Genomic DNA, 19,539 nt, shown 5'->3' on the forward strand with positions numbered 1-19,539 from the left:
AGGGAATGGAAGAAGGTAAAGTAGGGAATCAGATCTCAAGGAGGGAGAGTTCTCAGAACACAATGATGTCTTCAGTATGTAAGGAAAAGAAAAGAAAGGTGATTTGGTGGCCTAGAAGAATTGACAGAAACAGCCATTGAAGCTGGTAAGGCTGATGCTTGTTTTCTGATGTGCTGAGTTGGAGAGGTAACCAGGCGTTTGACCTTCCTACGTAACAAGACTGGGCACCGTGGAAGGAAGGGAGAGACAGGCCAGGTTGAAAGGCTTCAGGAGCTTCTTATTGAGGGAAGTTTCATGTGCTGTTTCCTAAGCCTAGAATGATTGTTTTTTTCTAAGAGCTTCACATTACCTCTACATGTCAGGAATAAAGGAAGAACTTCCAAAGAGTTTGATGAAGAAATAGTTTGATACTTTGATGAAGCAAATCTATAAACCCCGCAATGCTGGCAATTTACATAAATCAATAGAAGCAGAAAATACCCAAAGGCTCGCAAATATGTTGCCCATTAAAAAAAAAAAATTCACTAATTGGAAGCTCGTGCCACTGACAGCATTTCAAATTTCATCTGCTCTGACTCTTATCTTCTTTAATCTTCTCCCTCTGCCCTTTTTTCTCAGATTTGTGTTGAGAGTGTGGTGATTGCCATGGAATATCTGAAAATCTGTTAAATAATAATCCTTGCTTCACTGATCTAGCCCTCCCTTTAATTTTTGGCATTGCTGTTGCCTTAGTGAATCTGTTATCTTCCCAAACCCACCCCAGAATGTAAGGGGGGAGGCTTGTTTTGATCTGGGTGGGAGTAAATGGTCCACCTGTGTCTAAGTTTGCCTTTCCTGCTTCTGAGGCAGAAATGTGCAGTTACAAGTCTCTCTTCCTTTAAAACTCTAATTTACTTTACCTGCTTGCTAATTTCAATATTAAATGTCTATTTCTGTAAAATGACTAATAGATTCTCTAAGTTATAGGAAGGCCAGTGAGTAAAGTATTTTTATTCATATTTGGGCTTTCAGTGACTTGTTATTCCAACATCATAATTTCCAGACTTATTGGAGAAGGAAAACCAGGCCACGTCAGGGGACATGAGCTCCAACCTTGACTTTCCCAAGAAGCAGATAATGGGCAAATGACTTAAACTCTTAATCTGGGTGTCAGTTTCCTGATACGTAAAATGAAAAAAGAAATTTGCCTCCTTGTCTTCATAATGTTTCTCTGAATTCCACTCTCCTATAGCCTCAGAAGGTTCTCCACTCAATTTCTTGGGTTGTCACATGATATCAAAGTTAGAGCTCTGTTTAGAAAAGTGATTATTTTTCTCTAGGTACTGCCTGTTTGGCAGATGCAAACAATCACAGATACACATATATCTTCCTTCCACTGGGAAATTTAAAAGAATTTAGAATAGCAGTATTAGATATGTTGCTGAAACATCATATAAGATTAGAGATTTATAATTAAAATTGTTACAGAAAGCTGACAAGTGATTTAAGGGGCTATAAAGTATTGACATTAAGAATAAAGTTGATATGAAGAAAAGAAAAAATAAAGCCCATCTGAAATGTTTTTCATCTGAGACTGTTTGGTGACTTCAGAAGATGCCTGTGTGGTCAAAACCCAGAATGTACTCTTGTATCATTGCAGCCTAGGAGAAAGGATGGGAATCCCAGCTTCCTGCCCCCATCAGCCTCCCCAAGAATCTTTAATAGAATGTTCAGTTCTATGTACTAGGCTGGTATTTGTTTAAAGGACCTAAGTGATACCCAGATGTTATTTACGTTTTGAGCCTGGTTCTAGAGACCAGAGACCCTATTCTTTTCTCTATCCTATTCTTCCCTTATTAGAGGCCTCTCAGGTCTTCATAAGCTTAGTCTTGCATCCTGATAAATGACTGCTCGTATTCTCTCCAGACTGGCCTACCTTAGCTCTGTGCATCTCTTCGGAATTCATCCCTCTTGTCAGCTACAGAGTTCTTTCTTCAGCTTCTGTATGTGAACATTGGTTGTATCCTTCCGTTGCTGTGTAAATTGTGCTGTCTTGGATTCTGGGGCAGGTTGTTCTCCTAAGACTTAGGAAACCAGATACAGCAAACTTTAGTCTTGGAATCAAAAGCACACATGAAACATATTACTTCCCTTCATCAAAGGCACTTTCCTAAATTTGTAGGACTCACTCCCCTAGATTTAGGCTTCTCCAACCCTAATTGAGTGGGATGACTTCTGTGATCAATGTCAGGGACTTATGGCTGTTCTCCAGTTTCCCTCTGTCCCCCAGCATCTAAGATAGAGCTTGTCTTCCTTTTCTCTTCACAGCTGCTGTCACCCATTCCATCTCTCATGACTTACAAAATAAGATGGATGAGAACAGTCACTTCAGATCCCACCCTTTTTCCTTTGGATCCCTGAGAAATGGAGGCTTTTGTTTATTTTAAAGTTTACCCAAATGGATATATTAATTAGTTTCTTCTAATTAAACTCAGGGTGGTGTTTTAGCAACAAAACTTTTCTGTAGGCTATACCTACTCTACTCATAACCCTAATTCCTACAAGGCAATTGGAAAGAAAAGACTTATGAGAGCATGTAAAGGAAAAGGCAGAAAATACAGATCAGGCAGCATCTCTGAACTCTACAAAATGTTTTGTAGAAGAAAGTAGTTCTGGCTTCTTGGGGAAAATCACTTCTCAAAAAGTGTCAGGCTTTTAGGAAAAACTACACCATCATCAGGCCCTGGCCAGCTTTATCTTAAAGGTAGCAGTTTGGCCATATAGGCAGTGACAGGTGACCACACCTCTCTTAAGTGATGATGGACCATCCCTTCTCCTGGTTCTCATAGAAGGTGTTTTGTTTCCACCTCAACTGGGTGTGCTGCAGTTCAACTTTGACACTAGCCACCTGGGAGTTAGTCAGAATCCACAGGTTTAAGGGCACGGTCCCCAACAAGATCATCCTTAGTTCAGACACCAGCCACAAGTTCCAGGGGTTCCCAGCTAGCCACACTTCTGATCCACTGGCTACAATTTCAGGGGTTCCCACAATCCCGTCCAGGTTTGACAATTTACTGTAATGACTCACAGAACTCAGGAAAGTGCTATGTGGACGATTACAGCTTTATTATAAAGGATACGCATGGGGCAAGGTCTGGGAGTGTCCTCAACGTGGACCCTCTCTCCGTGGAGTCAGGGTGTGTTATTTCCCTGGCACGTCAGTGTGTTCATCAATCAGGAATCTCCACTGAGCTTCAGTGTCCAGAGTTTTTACTGGCGTTTCATTATGTAAAAATGACTGATTAAATCATTGGGCACATGAGTGAACTCAATCTCCGACCCTCCCTCCCCTTTCTTGACGTCAGGAGGTCTGACTGATGTTAGGACTCAAAGCCCCAACCTTCTAATCACATGATTTACCTTTCTGCTGACCAGTCCCCATCCTGAGGCTATATAGGGACCCACCAGGTGTCATCTCATTAGTATAACAAAGACACTGTGATCACTTAAGAAATTCCCAGTGTTCTTGAAGCTCTGTGCCAGGAACCCTGGTCATAGACCAGACAAATTTCTTTTTATTATACCATGGAGGTGGTCTGCATCTCTGAGCATAAGCTCAAAATTTCATTAGCATTAATAGCCTCTCTACCTTATAACATTATCTATACTTTCAGGACAGCAATCCTTTCCTCTTATCAAGTTGCTAAGTCTTTAGTATTCTTGCTCAGATTGGATTGCTTCTGCCCCTTCAAAGAGCTGGACACTTCCCAATCTAGAGAAAAGAGCTAAAATCAAGTTTCAAACTTGTTTATTTAAAAGCATCAACTTCCGGGATAGTCCTGACAGATGTTTGTATAGCTGAGCACTAGTATAATTCTTGTCTGTGTATCAAAGTCTGAATGAGGTCCTTTTGTTTGTCCTTTAGGAAACAAAGGAGTGATGTTGAGGGTACCATGAGTTACGTGGAGCCTAGTTTACCAGATGCTTAGTCTAGGCATATATATGGTGTTAAAAAAAAAAATGAAGACAATTGAGATGATACAAACTTTATTTAATACTTCATGAAGCAGGTGGTCTCTGTTCTCAAGAGTCCAGAGAATTGTGAAGCAGGGGAGGAAGTGGCAAATTTTTGTAGAAAATGAACAAGGTAGAGAAAAATAAAAAATGAACAAAAGACAAGGAAAACATTCGACTTACTTGGTGATCGGGGATTAGTCTCATGGACGGTGTAACTTCTGGGCAGATGGAATCCTTACAAGAACATGAAACTTTAAATATTAGGTTTTGGCTTGCTGATGTGATCGTGAATCAATATTAATTGGTTTGCTGAGGAAAGGCCATTGTTAGGTTAAATAAAGATTTCAACAATAGTTAATTATCATATATATTACATGGGCATGCTTCATGTGTAGATGATTTCTTTTCCCCAGGGAATGACAAAAATTTCTAACTAACCCTAGGCAACTAGAGGCACAGTGGTGATAGCCTTCCACTCAACAACGTTGGTTCTCTTTTCATTTATTTAGGTCTTTAATTTCTTCCAACCATGTTTTGTAGTTTTCGGTGTACAAGTCTTGCACCACCTTGATTAAATTTATTCCTAAGTGTTTTATTATTTTTGATGCTATTGTAAATGAAAAATAGTTTCTTAATTTCATTTCTTCTTTTCTAAAAAATTTACTTATTTTATTTATTTATTTTTGGCTGCATTGGGTCTTCATTGCTGTGTGCGGGCTTTCTCTAGTTGCGGCGAGCGGGGGCTACTCTTCGTTGCAGTGCCTGCGCTTCTCATTGTGGTGGCTTCTCTTGTTGTGGAGCACGGGCTCTAGGTACGTGGGCTTCAGTACTTGTGGCACGTAGGTTCAGTAGTGTGGCTCGCAGGCTCTAGAGTGCAGGTTTAGTAGTTGTGGCAGAAAGGCTTAGTTGCTCCGCAGCATGTGGGATCTTCCCGGACCAGGGCTCAAACCCATGTCCCCTGCATTGGCAGGTGGATTCTTAACCACTGCGCCACCAGGGAAGCCCTTAATTTCATTTCTTGATTGGTTATTGCTACTGTGTAGAAATACCCCTGCTTTTTGTATATTGATCTTGTATCTTGCAAATTTGCTAAATTATTTTATTAGTTCTAATGGTTTTGTGGTGGATTCTTTTATATTTCCTATACATAAGATAATGTCTTCAAAAGTGCAGACTGCAAAAAGTGATAGTTTTACTTTTCTCTTTCCAATTTGGATGCCTTTTATTTCTTTTTATTGTTTAATTGCTCTGGCTAGAACGGCGATGGCCATTGGTTGAGTGAGTGCCGTGCACTAGGCACTGTGCCAAACCCTGTTATGTGACACAGTGACATTTGCTATTTGCCCCTGTAGTTTCCATTCTCTATATTCTGGCAATAATCTTCAAGTCCTTTAGCAGAGAGAGTGACCCCTCTCCAATTCTCAGTCCCTAAGGTCTACACACATACACACACACACACACACACTCACACACACACACACACACACACACAAACCCTCTGCTTCTTACCCCAGGGAAGCACACTCCACCTGTCCCCTGCCCCCTCCCAGAGGAGATGACTGTGTCAGGTTTGTATAACAGGGTGTGAAAATTGGTCTCTAATTGTGGCAAGTGAGGGAGAAAGGTGAGCTCAGGAAGCCCAAGCCCAGTCAGGACAGGCTGCAGCTGAGTGCCTATGTGTCTCATTGATCATGTCTGTGTATGTGTGTGCTCTCCTAGTGTGTGCATGCCATATTTGACAGTTTGGATTTATGTGTTGGGGGGTGTTAGGTGGGAGGAATAAGGTCTCATAACCCACCTATGTACTTCCTCATAAATTACTTCAGTATGTGTAATTACTGGATGTGGTGCCCTTGTACAGTGTACAACGTAAGCAACTGTATATGGTAGCCTTGCCCTGTTTCCTTCTGGTCTTTGATTCTGCTGTCCCACTGCTGGGAACATTCTCTTGCCCACTTTTTGTTTGGTTAAGTTCTTAGCTTTCATGTATCAGTGTCCCCAAGTTGGGATTGGGGGTTCAACCCTCATGCATTCATATACAGACTGGCTTCCACTCCATATAGGACAAAACACCCCAGAAATAGAAGTTAAACAAATTGTAAAGTCATACTATTTCCAATTCAAATTGTTGTTGTTGTTGTTGAGATCGTTCTTTTTTAAAATTAATTAATTAATTAATTAATTAATTTTTGTCTGCGTTGTGTCTTCGTTGCTGCTGCGTGTGGGCTTTTCTCTAGTTGTGGCGAGTGGGGGGTACTCTTCGTTGCGGTGTGCTTACTTCTCATTGCGGTGGCTTCTCTTGTTGCGGAGCACAGGCTCTAGGTGCACGGGCTTCAGTAGTTGTGGCACACGGGCTCAGTAGTTGTGGCTCGTGGGCTCTAGAGCGCAGCCTCAGTAGTTGTGGCACATGGGCTTAGTTGCTCCGCGGCATGTGGGATCTTCCCAGACCAGGGCTCAAACCCGTGTCCCCTGCATTGGCAGGTGGATTCTTAACCACTGCGCCACCAGGGAAGTCCCTCCAATTCAAATTTAAGGTAAGGATTTAACTTAAGGATTTTGCCTTAATTTCTTTGATTTTGTTTTTGTCACTTTTTTATGTTAATGATCTTGGATTCTAATGCCATTTATCTAGTTAATTATTTGTTTTATATTACAGCAAACACAAAACAGTTTCAAAATAACACCAATATTACTACTACTACTAGGACTATTAAATGTAGTACAAAATTTCTCTATTTTTCTTTTTACCCTTCTTGGGCTATATTCCTAGTGGGCTGTTCAAAGTAATGAATTTAAAGTTAGTTGAATAGTTTTTCTCTTGTGATCATGCCACCAACTTGAAATAGAATTGAGTAAATTTGTTTCAGTTTGCTTTTTTAGAGGCCACTTTATTTTCCCATTAGGTTTAATTTTTTAAAGTTATGTAAAACATTTACCTAGCTCTAAAGTAAAAATTATAAAACAAGTTATATTCAGAGAGTTCACCTTCCATCCTCATTCCCTCTCTCCTCTTATAGGTAATAATTTTCATTGGCTTTTTTTAAAATTAATTTTTATTGGCGTATAGTTGCTTTACATTGTTGTGTTAGTTTCTGCTGTTCAGCATGGACAGCTACATGTAAAAGAATGAAATTAGAACACTCCCTAACACCACACACAAAAATAAACTCAAATGGACTAAAGGCCTAAATGTAAGGCCGGATACAATAAAACTCTCAGAGGAAAACATAGGCAAAACACTCTTTGACATAAATTGCAGCAAGATCTTTTTCAATTCCACCGCCTAGAGTAATGAAGATAAAAACAAAAATAAACAAATGGGACCTAATTAAACTTAAAAGCTTTTGCACAGCAAAGGAAACCATAAACAGAACGAAAAGATAACCCTCAGAATGGGAGAAAATATTTGCAAACGAAGCAACTGGCAAAGGATTAATCTCCAAAATATACAAGCAGCTCATGCAGCTCATTAGCTTTTGGTTTATCCTTGTTTCTTTTTGAAAATATAAGTAAATGTGCACGCACACATACTCTTCCTGTTACACAAGAGGTAGCAGATTTTACACACCATTCTTCCCTTGCTTTTTAAACAGTTCGCATGGAGATCCCTGCATGCAACATACAGAGATAATTCTTAGTGTGTGGTTGGTCCATGTTCACAATGGGCGTCCCCAGCATGTGCCACTTGTGCCTGGTGGGGCTGGAGTGTGCCCGTTGGAGTCCATTTGTCAAAGGCTCCATCCTGGGGAGAAAAGGAGGCAGGCACATTGGGGGTGATCCTGTAATGAAGCTGTGGCTGTTTGGAGGGTGGGTATTCCTGAGGACAGTGTGGTGGCTGTTTCTGGAATCTTCCCCTTCCCTATCCCTGGACACCTGTCTAGCTCCTAGGATAAGAGAGGCAGTCAGTAAAGGCTGCTGAGTTTTCTCATTGTAAACTCTGCTGGAGGGCCCTGTTCACAAAGTGACATGATAACAGAGGGAGCTGTGTCTCCAGGCTCCCTTCCCCACATGCACCTTCTGGTCGCAGCCCAGGGCTCCACATGGAGTCAGACTGTGTCCAGTGGGAGAGGCAGCGGAGCTGCTCATGATCACATGGGAGAAACTTCTCAGGGCGCCTAGCAATGGTGGCAAGGTGGGAAGGATGGGGCTTATCCAAGGGCTAAGGCTCTGCGTCGAGACCACTGAGTGGGCCACTGAGCAGTAAAAAACAAACAAACCACCCTAAATTAAGCTAATATGCAGCCAATGTAGAAACCACTTCTTTTCTAAGTTCATCTCTTATAATAACTTGTCCAACACAACCAATAGCAGCCAACGTGCAGTGCTAACATTGTTTTTAGCATCTTCTTCTGAAGTGATGAGTTCATTAGGCTGTGTCATCTGTTGGTGATGGTGCCGTCAAATGTTTGCCACTTCATAACATGAACCTCCTTCCGTCCAGCTTTGTTTAATATCATCTTCACTGCCCTCTCCCTTCACTGCCCTCTCCCTTCACTGTCTCTAAGCCAGTTGCACATACTTTGGTTTTTTATCAGCATCAGAATTCTTCCAGGATCTTCTAGGATAGGTTAGGTTATGGTTGGGTAGCAAACAAAGCTCCAACAAAATCTTAGTGACTTATAACTACAAAGGATTTTTTTTCTCACTAAAGTTACATAGACTTGGAAGCTTACTTAGTAACTTACCTTTTTAGCTTTTAGGTCTCTGAATCGAAAGGTACCACATCCTGACTTGATGCAGAGACGACTGTGCATCCCCCAGGGGCCTTGGACTTGATATCGTGATAGTCTGGGACTTTGTTTGGTTGTCTCCTTTGGGGCGTGGAGAGTGCATGTTGCCTGTGGGAGCCGAATGTTTGGCAAGATTTAGTAGCCACAAGTGCTGCTCCCAGGTTATTTGGGGCGTTGGCCTTCTGGGCATGTCCTGGATGGTACTTCCCTTCCCCCACAGAGTCAGGCGTGAACTGCTTTGGCCAATGGATTGTGTGTGGAAGTTACACAGGTCCTTTGCCGCTGGAAGCTTGAAGAGCCTGTGTGGCCACACAGTGGCTGTTCTCTCAGCTGGGACCTGGAGAAAGAGGACATGGGGCAGAGCCCCCAGGTGGCGTGGTGAGAATTAAAGTCTTAGCTTTTTAAACCCTAAGGTTTGGGGTATTTGTGACCACAGTGTGTGTCGTTTTGAGGTTGTTTCTTACTACTGTGCTATCCTCACTGATATAGAAGGAAATGCCCCTCTTCTGCTTGGCACCAAGTGGTGCTTGGAGCTGCAGCATCCATCTGATGACTGAGAGATAAAGATAACACACTGAGAAAGGATGCTGGAGAAGAAAGATGGAAAGGGAACCTGGGTCCCTGGGGTAGAGCCACTGGATTAGCCCTCAGGCTTTCCTACCCCCAGCCTCCCTGTTATATGAGAAGGCAAAGTCCTTATTCATGGCATCTGGTAGGTATTGTTACTTGCAGCTGCACAGGTGGTGTGGTGGACAGAACAATGGCCCACCAAAGACGTTCATAGCCTAATCCCCAGAACCTGTATGTTATCTCACCTGGGGAAGGGGATGTTGCTGGTGTGATTAAATTACAGATATGGAAACAAGGAGATTATCCTGAATTATCTGGGTGGGCCCAATGTAGTCACCAGAGTCCTTCTAAGAGGGAGGCAAGAAGGTCAAAGTCAGGAGACCAGCAAGGAAGCAGAGGTTGTTGGGATGCACTTTGAAGATGGAGGAAGGGGCTGGGACCCTACAAATGCAGGCAGCTTCTAGAAGCTGGAAAAGATGAGGAAAGGGATTTTTCTCCTGGAGCCTCCAGGAGGGGTCCAGCTCTGCCAACACCTTGATTTTTAGTCCTGTAAGATCCATTTTAGACTTCTGACCTCCAGAACTTTAACAATAAATGTTTGTTACACAAGCCTTAGGAAACTGATACAAGTGATGTCCATAAACCTAATGACAGCACACAGCGACCCAACTGCCAGCTACCCTACACCCCCAAGAGTCATCTCCCCAGCAGGGTGGTCTTTGGAAGGGAACAGCTAACATTTCCTTCATACTTAAAAGGAGAATCAATAAAGTATATGAGACTTAGAGAGAGGAAAGGAATGAACATTTGTCACTTGTTAAAGCAACAGAAGGAGGGTGCTGGGAGATGAGTTAATATTTGCTCATTGCCTTGTTCTGTTTGCGTCTCCCAGCTACACTGCAGGCCCGGGCCACCCCCAGATTACAGTAATATTAAAGTTCATTGGAATGCCCAGTGTGGGGGTGGCAAGGATTCGAGCTGAGCTGCAGCTGAGTTGGGACTGTCACAGGGAAGAGCCAAATCTGACTACATGGTGGATCTGTTTCTTTTACTTTAACCTTTGCTTTCCGCTGCTTTTGTTCACGAAAAGGATACTGTCTATACACAGTGGCCTGCCTGAGGGAACCCTGCGCCTCTGCCTGAATGTTAAACCAAAGTGCCTTTGTTCAGGGAAACATCTGGACCCTGTCCACCTGTGGATGGCCACAAGAAAGCAGAAATTAACACATCCCCTCCCCGAGGCTGGCCATTCCAGGTGATATTTGCAAAACTTACGCCTTTTTACTTCCTTGTCTCCTCCCCCTCTCTGTGCTATAAAAGATGGTTGTTTTGAGACTTTGCCATCTTTTCAGCCTGCTGGCTTTCATAATGTCATATTCCTTGCCTCAGCACCTCATCTTCCATTCATTGGCCTGACCCCAGAGAGAGGAGGGAGCTTGGACTCTGTAAGGAGACCAGAGCATGGCCTGGGGCATCTTGGATCTCGGTGGCAGAGAGGCTGGCACGGGAGGTCCTCTGAGTAAAGATGTTACAGCTCTGAGCAACCAGGATCCCCGTGCCCACAGCGTACCCTGTGTCTACCTCACCAACTCCCCCTTGGGTTCTAATACTTCTTGTGGGCCACCGACTGGAGGGACAACTGAGCCGTGGGCACGGGCGGCAGAAACTAAAGCCCTAGGGCCAGGCAGTAGAGTTTGTTCCAGGGGAGACCATTGTGAGAGCTCAGTCTCCCTGGACCGTTCTTTTCTTCACTTGGTGCCCAGGGAGCCGGTCGGGGCAGGGCCAGCGCCGCCGGGGAGGGAGGAGACTGGCTGGCGGCGGCGTGCGGATAAGAGGGCGTGCGCTCCTCGGCCCCAAGTGCAGCAGCTGGAGGAGGCGCGCAGGGAAGCGGCCCCGCGGACGCGCCAGAGGACGGGCGGCGCGATGGAACCGGCGCCGGACCTGGGGCTCGGGGACTCGTCCCTGCACCGCTATCTGGACTGCGAGTTCTGGAGCCTCAAGAACGAGCTGCACTGGCTTCTGGGCGGCTGCCCGCTCTTCCGGCACAGGTACCGGCCTCGTCGCCACCCCGCCCCGTGCGTCCCGCCGCCGGCCGCGTCCCCTCGGTCCCCCGCGCGTCCCTGCGGGCAGCGCCCTCCTGGTGCGCCCCGGGCGAGGGCGAGCTGGGGGTGTGGGTGCTGTGCCCGAGAAGCAGGTCCCTCCCGACCTGGCAGATGATGGACTGCCCTCCCCAGTCCTGTGGGCGCAGCAGAGCTGGCGACTTCATCTGCCCCTGGAGGTGTCCTCCGCCCGCCGAGCTCCCTCCTACACCGGGAGTCGGGGTGCACGGGTGGGTCCCCGCAGCGGCGGGCGGGGTGCTCGGCCGGGAGTGGTGGCTGGAAGGGTCGGCCTTACTTCTAAACCTGTTTCTTGACTCCCCGCCCCCGGGTGTCCCACCCCTGGAGGGAAGAAGGGGCAGAAAACCCAGGATGAGGCGGGAGTGAAGCGCGCCCAGGGCCACCGTGCAACCCTGTCCGGACCAGGAGCGCGGAAACGGGGGCAGAACAGCGTCATCTCGGGTCGTGCCTGCCGGGAAGTGAGGGCATTTTCCCGGCACAGGGGTGGACTGGCTCTGCCCAGGGTGTATCTGGTCGTCGGCGTGGGGCAGGTTCCCAGGGGCCCCGCGGAGTCCAGGTGTGCAGAGGGGCAGCCTAACAGCAAATGGGGTGCTTGGGTTGTAAGGTGGGCTCAGGTCCACGAGGTCATTTGATGCCAGGACAGCCCTGAGAAGTGGGCAGAGGGCTTGGTGCAGCCTAAGTTTGCAGAAGGAGAAAATAACCCAGGGACCGGCCAGTCAGGACCAGAACTCAACCCTTGTGTCTCAATGGGGACTGTTTCTCCTGTGCTCTGCTGGGCGGCTGACCCCATCTCAGGCTGTCTGATAAGCCCACCTTTAGAATCAGGCTTTGGAGTTTTAGTTTAAGAAAGCTCCAGTTAAGAACACCAGTATGTTCCGAAGGAAGATTAACTACTTAGCCCACGTTTAGTTTATGTCTCAAGGTTGAGCTGGGCTGAGAGGGAAGGAGATGCTTGGAGTAAAAGCAGCCTGTCCTTGGCCAGGGAGCTGTGGTTTCTGCCCTGGTGGTACCCAGTGGGGAGAGGGGAGCTTAGGGAAGGTGAAAGCTGACAGGTGTGAGATGGTGGGTGTGCCCTTGAGTGTCTCCCCACCTTCTTTTTCTCTCTCTCTCACACCTAGTTCTTTATGTCATGATTCTCAAAGCATGGTCCAGGGTCTCCGGGCGGTAGCCAAGACTGTCCCAGGAGCTTCACAGGTTAGAAATTATTTTAGTAATAATATGAAGCAGTTATTGGCCTTTTCATTCTCATTTTCTCACAAATGTTCAGTGGTAGTTCCCAGAGACTGCATGATGTATAATTTTCCAACATGTCTGCAGAAGCAGATATGAGAATCCAGCAGTTTTAAGGCAGATACGAAAGATTTGTAAAAATGCAGAACAATGCCACTTTTCTAATTAAATTTTAATACTGTTATTTTCAAATGCTTTAATAAATATTTGAACAATTTTTCTGTTATAATTTCTAAGATGATAAATACCAATAGATATTTGGGGCCCCCAATAATTTTTTTAAAGACAATTTTAAAGAGCAGTTTTAGGTTTACAACAAAATTGAGAGGGAGGTACAGAGATTTCCCATATACCCCCTGTCCCCACGCAGACATAGCAGCCCCCCCCCCCCCGTTATTAACATCACTCACCAGAATGGTACTTGTTTTTTGCTTTTTTGTGTGTTTTTTTGTTTTTGTGTGTGTGTGTATTTTTTTTTTAACCAAAAATGAATCTATTGATTTATCATAATCACTCAGAGTCCACAGTTTACATTACAGTTCACTCTTGGTGTTGTACATTCTGTGGGTTTGGACAAAAGTATAATGACATGTACCCATCATTTGGTATCATACAGAATATTTTCACTGCCTTAAAAATTCTCTGTGCTCTATTTTTCTCTCCCTACCACCTACCCCTGGCAACCACTGATCTTTTCACTGTTTCCATAGTTTTGCCTTTTCTACAATCATACAGTTGGAATCATATAGTATGTAGCCTTTTCAGATTGCCTTATTTCACTTAGTGATATGTATTTAAGCTTCATCCATGTCTCTTCATGGCCTGATAGCTCATTTCTTTTTCTTGCTGAATAGTATTCCATTGTCGGGATGAACCACAGTTTATTTATCCATTCATCTACTGAAGGCCATCTCGGTTGATTCCAAGTTTTGGCAATTATGAATAAAACTGCTATAAACATCTATGTGCAGGTTTTTGTGTGGAGGCCTCAGTAATTTTTCAGAGGGCAAGGAGGTCCTACTGCTTTAAGTCATATTTAGTTCTGTCACATCCCTTTTCCTATCTTCCTCCATCTTTTCAGTTTAGTTCATGGGCTGTCATCTCTTTGTCTTTTCAATTTAGATAACTGCAGTTTAAATGATGGGACAGAATGCTAATATCCAAACTACTGATTTGGGCCTTGTAGAAGGTTCTTTGCTATGAATTGCACAGTCTGCTTAGGGACAGAGGGAAAGGCAGGCGGGTGCTGGAAAGCCAGCCGGCAGCTTATTGCCTGTGTGATTGTCATCATGTGTGATTTTACCTTCCTGAGCTTACATTTGCTGATTCAAAAGAATGGGGATAATATCTGTGCTGCTGGATTGTTGGGACACTTATAAACTGTTGAGTAGCTATTTAGTATTGCTGGCTGTGGTGTGACACCAAAAAGAAAAAAAAAAAAAGAAAGGAGAAAAAGAAAAAGGTACAAATTACCCTAACAAACACTTTTCCATTCTCTCCAGTTCTTGCTTATTGACTTAATAATTTCAGAGTTGAAATAAGAGCCTAAATTTCATATTGTTTTTCTCCAGTGATCAAAGATTGTGCTATCTGCTTGAAAGTTCACATTGTATCAGATTTGATCTTACGGGGTGTTAGAAGACAGTGATCCTGATTTCTCGATTTTTTTTTTTTTTTTTTAACATTCTGCTGCAGTAAAACGCTCCATGGGAGGCCAGAAATAAAACTTCTCTAGCTACAGATTCACTGAGGCAAGGTGAGGCCTCCTGTGGCCGGTCTCCCCTCCCCAGGCCTTTGAAGTTCAAGTAGGTGTGGGAGGGGATGGGCTTCATTAGTGTGAGTGCTGTGTGTATAGTGGGAAGTTTGTACGGGGTCCGGCACTCCCAGGACCGAAGAGCCCAGGAAACAGTGTGCTTCCAAAAAAACCAAAAACCTGGTTGTGCAGTTTTCTGTGCACATCATAGCTGCCCTCAGTGCAGGGATTCATGCACTAGTCCACCGCCCCAGCTGTGGTGTGGGCACAGCCAGGGTGCCCCATCTCTCCCCGAGACCAGCTTGCCAGGCCGAGTCCTCCCTGTCCCTACTGTGGTGGAGGGTCCCCCAGGCTCCGGGGACGCCCCGGCTGCTGAGGGTCACACCTGCCCTGTGGTGCATAGGACAGCATGCCCTTGACTGGGACCCCACAGGATTCTGGGCCACTTGAGGCTCCTCCCTGGGGTTTGCAGGGAATATTTCAAAGCAACATCTGAAATGAGATAAGCTTTTGAAATGCTTTTGAGTTTGTTTCTTGGCAAACCAGAGCTCTCTCCTGAGGGCCTGGCGGGCGAGTGGGTGTGCACAATGCAAGGCTTACAGGCCCCACTAGACATTTCTGGGCCCCCAAGACCCCCTCACCACCCTTCCTCAGGGCTCCCCTCCCTGACCTGGCTGTGCTGGGCCTGCCTGGTTCCCCGTCCCCCTGCTTTCTCTTCGCTGCCTTTTCTTTCCTTCCCTGGAGCAATGCACATTTCTCTCCCTTAATTTTGGCAAAGGTTTAGTTTTCCCCCTCAGTCTTCTATGCACATGCAAGTATTTCATGAAAAACTTCTCATTGCAAAGAGTCAAATAATATGGAAAGCGTGAAAGTTTCTTAAACTGTCCCCTCCCCCGAACCACTTTTTCTTTTTTGATTGTGGTGAAATACACAGAAAATAAAATTTACCATTTTAACCATTTTTAAGTGTGCAGTGGCATTAAGTACATTCACAGTGTTGTGCGACCATCACCACCGTCCATCTCCAGAACTTCGGCATCATCACAATTTGAAACTGTACTCATTAAACACTAACTCCCCCTTCCTTCCTCCCGCAGTCCCTGGCAACAACCATTCTACTTTCTGTCTCTATGAATTTGACTACTGTGGTTACTTCACATAAGTGGAATCACACAACATTTGTCCTTTGGAGTTTGGCTTATGCACTTGGCAGAGTGTCCTGAAGGTTCGTTCATGTTGTGACACGTGACAGAATCTCCTTCCGTTTTTTTATTTTTATTTTTTTATCTTTTTAAAATTAATTAATTTATTTATTTTTGGCTGTGTTGGGTCTTCGTTTCTGTGCGAGGGCTTTCTCCAGTTGCGGCAAGCGGGGGCCACTCTTCATCGCGGTGCGCGGGCCTCTCACTATCGTGGCCTCTCCTGCTGCGGAGCACAGGCTCCAGACGCGCAGGCTCAGTAGTTGTGGCTCACGGGCCTAGTTGCTCCGCGGCATGTGGGATCTTCCCAGACCAGGGCTCGAACCCATGTCCCCTGCACCGGCAGGCAGATTCTCAACCACTGCGCCACCAGGGAAGCCCCTCTCCTTCCGTTTTAAGGCTGGATAACACTCCACTGCATGGATAGACCACATTTTGTTTACCCATTCATTTGTTGATGGACTTTTGGTCCTCCAACCACTTTGAATATTTTAGTGTGTTGTAGGGTTTTTTTCTACTTTTTCTATTTTCCTATGAGTTCGCATATACATGTGAACATTTTCTTATATAAACAGGATCATACTATGTGTTTTGTCCTACAGCTTGCTCTTTTACAATTTAAGTTTTATTTTCATGATATAATGTATGAACCTACTTAATACAAAAAATACTATGAAGTTTGGAGTAAAAAACATCCACCCCTGTTCCACCCCCCTTCATCCCTCATCCCCTTTCCTCACTGGCAAACACTTCCAAGTCTTTCATTGGATTCTTATGTTATTTACCTCTATTTCCTTAAAAGCATGCGTAAGCAGCTACTTCTTGATTATATAATGACTTACTCGTATAGAAAATGAAGACTCCCACTAATGCCCACTTTCTTTCCTTATTCCCCCAAATCCGTGCATCCCAATTTTTACTTAAATCAGTATCCAGTGTTCACATCGCTGTGACTATGTAAGTATTATTCTCAGCTATGCCCCTTAGTGTACCATATTTCATTTCCTTTCTTTCACAACTTTTGGTGTTCTCTTGGGCTAACAGTTGCCCCTTTTATTCATTTGCTTAGTTTTGTATAAACTCATCACTTTCTGGCCTCCACACTTTTGGATAGAACAGTTGCACTTCTCTCAAGTTGGTCAAACCTGTCAGGTAACTGGCAGTTCTGTTCCTCCTGGCCCACCACGGACACATCCATCCAGGAGGCCTCCTTCTGGGGCTTTAGTCTGGACTGGCTTTACCATTGTCTTCACCATTATCTTGGGAATTTCCTTTGCATCTCCTCTACAGTCAAGTCACTGTTTCCCCAGGCCTTCTCTTTTTTGGTTACCCTTTGTGGAGGATTAGAGATGGCCACAAGTTCTTTAACACTGCTCCCGTTGAGAGGTGTGGTTTGTGAACCCTCCCCTTGAATCTGGGTGGCTTATGACTGCTTTGACCCACAGGATATGGCTGAAGTGCCAGTGTGCCAGTGTCCAGGCTTAGGCCTAAAGTGACCGGTACCTTCCACTTCCTGTCTCTTGAGGCCCCAAGCTTCCATGTGAAAAGTTCTACCAGCCTATGGCTGCCATGCTGTGAGGAAGCCCGAGCTGGTCCATGTAGAGATGCCCCATAGAGAGATGCTGAACATTCCCGACTGCTCCAGCCTCCAGCCATCTAAGTCATCTAAGCTGGGACCCCAGACACTGAGAAGCCAAGACACGCCATCTCTACTTGATCCTGTGTGTCCAAATTCCTGTTAGAGTAGTGAGATATAATGATAATGAATTTTTTGTTTTAAGCCACTAAGTTTTGGGGTACATTGTTACCATAGCTATAGATAACCAGGACAGTCTCTCATCTAATAGCTTTCTGAGAAGGGATGCCAGAGAGTTAACTTTTTGAGATTTTTGAGATCTTCACGTCTGAAAATATTTACTATCAAAATCGGCTGAATATTTGTACAGGTGTAGAATTCTAGGCTGGAAGTAAAATTTCCCCCAGAATTTTAAGGACATTATGCCATTGCTTTCAAGTATCCAACATTGTTATTAATTAATCTGATCGCTTCTGCACCCTGGCATTTTAATATATAAATATATGACTTGTTTTTCTTCCTCCCTCCTGGAAGTTTCTAGGACTTTCTTTTTAGCACTGGTTTTATGGAATTTCACCATGTTGTGGCTTGATGTGGGCCTCTTTTTCTTTCATTTCTTTCATTATGGGGGGTATGCGATGGGCTCTTTTAATTTGGAAACTCATGTTCTTCAACTATTTGCACTGCTCTCTTATCTGAACTCCTTTTGTTCACATGTTGGACCTCCTGGGCTTGTCTTCTAGTTTCCTAATCCTCTTCATCTCTTTACCTTTTCATTCTAATTCCTGGGAGATTTTCTCAACTTTATCTTCCAACTGTTCTTGAGTCATTTTAAATATCTACTATTGTATTTTTAATTTTCAAAAGTTCTTTAAGTTCTTTATTCCTTTTTTATAGCATCTGTTCTTGTTTTCTGGTTGCAAAGTCTCTTATTTCTTGGGAATAGTTGATGGTAATTTTTGAGATGTTTCTTTCTATTCTCTGCTTTGTCTCTATTTCCTTTGAGTTCCTTTTTCTTTTCCTGTTTGTACTTTTGACCTCTGGCTCTCATGTCTGAGGCTTTTGTTAAATGTCTAGTCAGTCTTGGGTATTTGTTCAAAACAGGAGTGAAGTGAGTAATATGAGCAAAATGCTGATTGTAAACAGGCAGGGTCCTTGGCCACAGGCTTTCTTGATCAGAGAGAACCTTCCTTTCAGTGGCAGACCAGTATTAGTGTTTTGTTTTGGTCAGGGTTAATTTCTCCAGAGATGAATCTTTTAGTCCCTGAGGGATGGGTGCGTGGAGAATGAATGACAGGTCATAAGCCCAGGTGCCTGAAAGGATGGTGAGCAGGGATCCTCCATATATGACTTTAGGCTCATTGGAAAATGATGCTCTTCTTATGCGTGAAATCTAAAAAAGCTGTGAACTCATAAAAACAGAGTGGAATCATGGTTACCAGGGGCTGGGTGGTAGGAGGAATAAGAGAGATGTTGCTGAAAGGTACAAACTTGCAATCAGTAGATAAAAAAGGCCCGGAGAGCTAAGGCATAGTATAGTGAGTATAGAAAATAATATTGTATTATAAACACCAAACTTGCTAAAGACAAGGCTTTTTTTTTCTTATTGAAGTATCGTCGATTTACAATGTTGTGTTAGTTGCTGATGTACAACAAAGTGATTCATATATATATATACATGTACACACACATATATATATGAATATATATATATTCTTTTTCATATTCTTTTCCATTATGGTTTATTACAAGACATTGAATAAGTTCCCTGTGCTATACAGTAAGTCCTTGTTGTATATCTATTTGATATATAGTATTTTATATCTGCTAATCCCAAACTCCTCATTTATCCCTCCGCCACCCCTTTTAACCTTTGGTAACCGTAAGTTTGTTTTGTATGTCTGTGAGTCTGTTTCTGTTTCGTAAATAAGTTCATTTGTATTATTTTTTTAGATTCCACATGTGATATATAATATTTGTCTTTCTCTGTCTGATTTACTTCACTTGGTATGATAATCTCTAGGTCCATCCATGTTGCTGCAAATGGCATTATTTCATTCTTTTTTTATGGCTGAGTAGTAGTCCGTTGTATATATATACCACATCTTCTTTATCCATTCCTCTGTCAATTGACACTTAGGTTGCTTCCATGTCTCAGCTATTGTGAATAGTGCTGTTATGAACATTGGTGTGCTGATTCCTTTTTTTTTTACAAAGTTAACATAAATTAAACCAACAGTATACTCTTTAGACATACCTGGATATGTGAGAAACTCTATAAAATGAAAGTAAAGGAATGCTAAACCAAGATTCTAGAGGATTGGAGGGGGAGGGCAGAGAGATGGGAGGGAGAGGCATGGGTGTGGTT

Source organism: Balaenoptera musculus, chromosome 13, assembly GCF_009873245.2.
Source record: "Balaenoptera musculus isolate JJ_BM4_2016_0621 chromosome 13, mBalMus1.pri.v3, whole genome shotgun sequence".
Classification (NCBI taxonomy): domain Eukaryota; kingdom Metazoa; phylum Chordata; class Mammalia; order Artiodactyla; family Balaenopteridae; genus Balaenoptera; species Balaenoptera musculus.